Source organism: Cyphomyrmex costatus, unplaced genomic scaffold, assembly GCF_001594065.2.
Source record: "Cyphomyrmex costatus isolate MS0001 unplaced genomic scaffold, Ccosl1.0 scaffold213, whole genome shotgun sequence".
Classification (NCBI taxonomy): domain Eukaryota; kingdom Metazoa; phylum Arthropoda; class Insecta; order Hymenoptera; family Formicidae; genus Cyphomyrmex; species Cyphomyrmex costatus.
In genome coordinates this window covers 1-6,985 of record NW_017276181.1, presented here as the reverse complement: position 1 = coordinate 6,985, position 6,985 = coordinate 1, and positions in this window count along the sequence as shown.

Sequence of the window (6,985 nt, the reverse complement as noted above, 5' to 3'; positions counted from 1 at the left end):
CATTTCGCTGCTCACCGTTGTTCTTCTCCCGCCGCGATCGTCAGCTCCGCTCCGCCTTGCTACGTCCCTATCTTCCTTCTATACTCGGTCGCTAATTTGCTAACTTTAACATCGTATAACAACGAACTAAAAGCTCGTATCAAAAAATGACTCAGGACTTTTTTACTTGGATTCTCGTCCTGTATCTCATGGTATACTCCAAGTGCGATAATTTAGTTACACCCTGTATATATATTAGTATTATATTTTTATTATTATTTTAAAAAGCATTTATTTTATGTAATAAATACTAGTAAGATTTTTGGCAGTTTTCCTTTCCCACGCAACAAATGTTGATATTCTTTTATTTCTGCCTAATAAAAAATTTTTATTTATATAAAATTGTGTTTAAAAACAATTATTTTGACATTATTCCCTTTGTTGTCTTATCTTTATAATATGAATACTTTAAATTGTATTAAATTACATAAATGTTATTTATATTTGCACATATTGTATAATATTACACCTTTATTTCATTTGTTAAATAATTTTCTAGAAATTTTTTATTAAGCTTTTAAAAACAATATCAGGGCTATAGCGGGCCATATTTTGCTCGAGTTAGGTACGGCAATGAGACTACATTTAATGCGCATGCACGAAAGTCCGTCTAAAACATTGATTTCAAGTAGACTTGGCAATAATGATTAAGTTTACATATAGATAGAATAGTTCCATTGTCTACTACATTTCGTTCTTTAAACGTGTTGGTATTTGTAACGGCTTGCGCAAAAGAAGCCTAACTGAAAGATTCAGAGATCGCAGCCGAACAGTGGCGCGGCGGCCGGGACGCCGACATTTTCGACAAAATCTCAAAAGCTCGCAGAACATTCGTGCGGTATGTATACGTGTCGTGAGGTACGTGACGCCGAACGTCGGCACCGATAGTGTGTTACTCTAGGGCTAGATTCAGGGAGACGCTATTAGCGCTATTTGTTTCATTTTATCTTCGTCGTTCATTAGACGTGAGACAAGGCGTACCACACAAATGGCGCTAATAGCACGCTGCCCGAATGCAGCCTAGTAGGGTGCGTTCCACTTAATACCCACCCAGACAGCACAGTAATGTTTAAAAAATGTATTTAAAACGTACATGTTGGACGTTTGGACATATTAAAAACATCCAGATTAGATCCATGGATATTTTAAAAACGTTTTAAAAATATCCAATGTTACCATTTTGGACTTCTTAAAAACGTCCATTTTAGGATGCAATGGACTAAAACTGGACTAAATTAATATATTAAATAAATTTTTGACCACAATCCAGACAAATTTGCACACTGAAAGCAAAATGATTCCTAAAACTATTATGATTGCGAGCAGCAAGCTATTGTTGCTTGTCGCTTGTTGCATATCTGAATTAAGATTTAATTTAATAATATTTCGCGTTACCGGAGATATCAAAAGTAAAACTCCTCGTGCAATCATAAAAAAATTTTCACCTCGCAAGTCAACGAAAGCAATACGTCGCAAGCAGACTTAGAAAATTTTTTGCATGAGATAAACATTTTTTAAATGTTCAAATGTAAACATACTTTATACGTTGAATAACGTACGTTTTTAAAACATTCGTACTAAATCCATGGACGTATGGACCAGATTGAAACCAAGTCTGGATGTCCAATGGATGTTGTGTGCTGTCTGGGCACAACGCTTGTGAAATCATTTTGTTATTTATCAAATGTTAAATAAGGAAAAACGATGCTTGTGAGCGTTGCGAACGTTAAGTAGAACACAGCCATAGTAAGTGCAGTGACGCCTTTCTTTAGGCAATGTAAGAGCTTGGCCGAGAAAAAATGGCCAAGCTTGTTGTTGGAATGCACACAATGGGTGCTTTCCATTTGATGACACAAATCGACACAAGTGTCGTTCTATCTTTGTCAATCTCTAAATCTCAAGAAAGATAGAACGATATTTGTGTCGACTTGTGTCATCAAATGGAAAACACCCAATGTCAAGCGCTCCATCGGTGCCGGGACCTAAACCGAGGCCTCGAGTCGTCCAAGCAACCGTCTCGTCGCAGAGCCACACAGCTCAACTATATCTTACAGCAGTCTATCCAGCTGGCCGATCGACCTTATTGCTATGGAAGCCAGTTACCTCCCTGTTTCCACAAGCCGCATCAGAAAGAGCTCTATGTGAGTACAGAGACACACCCATTTTTAACTTGCTTGCTGCATTTCCGTAGATAACTATTTTTTTTTGTCATTTTTTAGACTATTTTCCGATCAAAAGATATAATAATATAAAATAATATAGCTCAAAAAGAATAAAATTTTAAATAAATTAGAAGTCAATCGTCCATTTATTAGGACATTTACACATATGCGTGTTTTTATTATACAATTTTTATTATACAATTATTGTACATTCCTTAGCGTACCTGTCTATTGAATGATTAAAAAACATATTTTGTGTATGTATAAAACTTCACTAATTACAATTCCGATAAATTTTTTTGTACAACTTGATTGATAAATGAGTAAAATGCAATTCTCTTCTATAATAAAAAAATTGCTTATTATTTATCCAATAATTGGGTTATACTTTTGTGGACACAGAGACACATCACATTTTTTGTCCAATAATTAGAACATTTGAATCATATTTTATTTATGACTAAATACAATTTATAATAAACGCAAATAACATATTTGTTAATGGATTTAGTTTCAGAAAACATCCATTCTTACTAAGCATGTGTAATAAACTAAAATTTTAATGTTTCTAAAGTTTAAAATAAGTTTGATTAATTTTACTGAAGTGTATGGTAAAAACCTTTAAAATATTATATTATACTATAATTACTATATTTTCCGGGTAAATTTTAAGAAATAATTCTTTCTATTTACGTAAAATTACAAAAATTTAGAATATTTACAATTTTCTGATATACACAGTCGATCTTCTTGTTATGTAAAACTAAAAGTTGAAAGAGAGATTTAAATTTTCTGTGTAAACAAGTTTTTTAATATTAAACTGTCACAGATTTTTTATTTCTTTTTACAAAGATTGAAACAACACGCACACAAATTTTTTTAATATTAATGGAAATAAAATTAAAATAAGAAAAAGTAGTAAACGTGTGTAAACACGTAAAATAATTTTGTTCTCTTGCGAGAAGAGAGCACTAAACGAGTCGTGTTGTCAGACTGCGCACAGTAGAAAAACGTAGTGAAAATCAGACGCAGTGGCCGATGGATCCATCAGTCGGTCAAGCTATTTTCAAAGTGATTTCGAATTTACTATATATTAATCTCTCTACCTATAATTTGGATCTTTTTTGACATAAACTCAATGTCACTCTAAAAATTTTTCGAAATAAAACAATGTGGAGTCTGTTCTGAATAATTTCTATATAATTCAAAAATTCAGAATTTCGTATCGATTTGCTTTGATTTTAAAAGGATACTAAAGTCTACGTCAGGCCTGTGTCGCGTCGACTTGCTTTGATTTTAAATGGATTTTGAAGTGTACATCAGGTTGTGGCTCGCGAGCCAGCCGCCCCGTCGAGTTTGCTTCCCCCTCCAACTCAACTCGCTACGGTCGTTACGGCTACCAGCCGTTGCTATGTATACTATAATATAGATTATTACGAGGAGTAGGGTTTACATCATAATGGCTGAAGGACGTCTCTGAAATCTGCCGGGGCGCCGCGGTGAGTCGAGTTGGAGGGGGAAACACTCGGCGAGGTGATTGGCTCGCGAATCACTAGCTGATCCGGGTTAGATGTTGATTCAGTTGGAAATACACACATATAATGTACGTGTCACTGACACATTACTACATACTATTCTTATTATCAGTCTTGCACATACACATACGTATACACACCGGCAGGAATGGTATCCTCCGGCGTTCGGTGCGCGACGCTGCACACTCATTCCGAAGCGTACACGTACGTGTTACTTGAAGAGCGGGGGAAACGAAGAATGCGAAGGGTGAAAGTAGTGGGGGGGGAGAGGGGCGCTTCGGTATTTTGTTCTTAGCGCAAGGAGCACGATTGAGAGGGAAAGCGTAATTAGACGTGCTGCCGACTCGCGGTGTCCTTTCAATGTCTCACACATTTGTTATTAGTATGAGTGAGATATTCATAATAATATTAATAAATTTCGTTTTTTGCAAATAACAATAACGGTCTATATTGAGTTAAATGACTTTAATATACACTGAAAAATATATTATAATATATTATAATATTATATATGTATAATATTATAATTGTATATTATAATATTGACTTTAAATTCATTGATATAATGAACTTAACTTTTAATAGATATTATGAATATTGTATTGAGGATTTTTCATTAGCTAATAACTGGATTTATTAATATAACAAATCACTGTTTTTTAATATAATGTACTTGAATATATCATAACTTAATTATGGAACATTTAATTGAATAAATGAAAAATTTTATAGAAGTTATAAAATACATTCATTATATTAACGCATTTTTTTATTAGTTAATAAATTCTTGTACATTAGCTCAATAATTGAATTCGTTATATGTATTATTATTCACTGAATGAATAAAGTTTTTGATTATTATAATAAATCCATGGCAGACTATTAATGTATATATTCATTGTCACAATGAATTCTGGTAATAATTTAATAACTCAAGTTAATCATTTTATAAAACCTAAATCATTATAGGAATAAAATTGTTCATTGGACCAATTTTAATGAAGTTTTTATTAATATCAATGAATATTTTTATTGTATTTACGCGCGCGTACATTTTTGGTTCAGAGTAATTCTTAAATTAACAATAAGTGAAAACATAAAAGTAAAAAACTAAAATAAAATGAAACTAAAATGTCGATATCATTACGTTTTGGAGCTCATCACAGGTCCTTCAGCGATTCTTACAAATATTATAGTGTCGTTGAATTGATATTGTTTTCTTATGATGCATGATGATGCGATGCAGACATACTGATATAATGATAATAGCAAGGATTGATTTTTCTGTTCTCAATGCGAGTGTATTGTAAAGGCATGTGAGACAGGACCATCATTACAAATTCGTCCGATAGAGTTGAACGCAGATGTTACAAGATTTTATTTTTTACTTTATATTTTCACACATTTATATTGTAAATTAAAGAACTATATGAAATCCATTTAGCTCGATATAGACCGTTATTTATTGTAATTTATAATAAAAGTATTATTATGAATATTGGCGAGCGAGAGACACTGGGACCGGGGTATCTCACTCGTACTAGTAACAAATAGTTGAGACAGCGAAAGGACACCGCGAATCGATATCACGTCCATTACGCTTTCCCTCTCAATCGTGCGCTTTACGCTAAGATAGGGTTACCAACCGTACTCTTTAAAGAGTACATGTACTCTTTTCGAGGTCGGAAAACAGTCTACTCTTACTTTTCACTTATTGTACTCGTTTTTTAAAAATGAGACAAAATTAAAAGATTATTATTTAATAATTATAAATTTATACGAAGTTATGCTTGGTTTGTACTAGGTTGTTAGGCCGGTATTCATAGTCAGTTCTTATTTGAAGACTGTCTTAAGTAATGCCTCAAGACGCAACTGCGGCCCTCTAATTGGATCGTGATACCTGAAGATTGTACATATATATACGTTTGTTACATTTTTAATAATGTTATATGTACAAATGTAGTTGCTACAACGCAAATAAATATTACTTTTATTATATCAACATATATTTGGAAGTTACATTTTGCACACATGTGATTGTATTGAATATATACCGGCAATCCAAAGAGAAAATCTTCTCCATTTCCCCCCCCCTCTTTTTTTTTAAATGTACTCTTCTTGGCAACCAATATACTCTTGGCTGCGTTCCGTTTCAGATATTTGCGCGCATTTTATATAGTGAGCGTCACGTATACTATAAGGGAATTAATGCGCGCATATGCGTGAAACGGAACGCAGCCTTTTTCTGCGGCCTTGGGTTGGTAATCTTACGCTATCGGAGCGTCCCCTTCTCCCCTCCCCACTATTTTCCCTCTTCACGCTCCTACCCTCCTGCGCGCTTCCAGTAACACGTGTATACGCTTCGATACAAGTGTGTAACACCGAACGCCGCGCCGGGGGACATCATTCCTGCCGGTACGTGTACGCACAGAAAAGTATTATCTTATTGCTAGGAAACGTAATTACCCAATTTATTTTCTTTTCTTTTAAGAAATAATTATCTCAATCTATAGCAAGTAATATTTTCTAACTAATAATTTTAAAACATACTTTGTTATTACGAACTTTAAAACAATTCATTATATGTACTTAAAACAAGAATTTACTTTTTTGAACAATATTTGAAACAATAAGAATAAGAATACAACCGATAATATGAATATATAACATAAGTATACATATAAACCATGTAAAGAGTCTTAAAATTCGATCAAAGGTAGGTGTGCGTGCGTGTGTACATGCGAGGTCTGTGAAATTCGCCGCCCTCATTTGGGCGAATTTTGATAAAATTAACATCACATTCGATTGTTAATCCACCATTTAACCACAAAAAAATTTTTGTTCACCATTGAAAAAAATTTTAAATATATAAAAAATTGTAATACTTCCATGTGAATATTCTTTTGAATTACATTGCAGCCACACTGCAGCCGTAAGCATGCTTCCTCCATGTAATACATGCTCTAAGAGTTTCAATTGTCCCACAATTCTCTTTCGTCTACCTTACAAAAGAAAATTATAAACAAATTAAAATTTAACAATTCACTATGCACGTGCGTTTACTTAATTATTAGATACGGGATTCGATTGTCCATCATGTGTACGTTTGTCCACCCATAATTCTCTTTTGTCTACCTTTTAAAAAAAAGTTTTAAACATAATCCTAAATTTATTTTAATTGGAAGAAGGAAAAATAATGTAAAATTGGAAAATAAATTTTAAATAATATTTTATTTATATCAAAGAAGC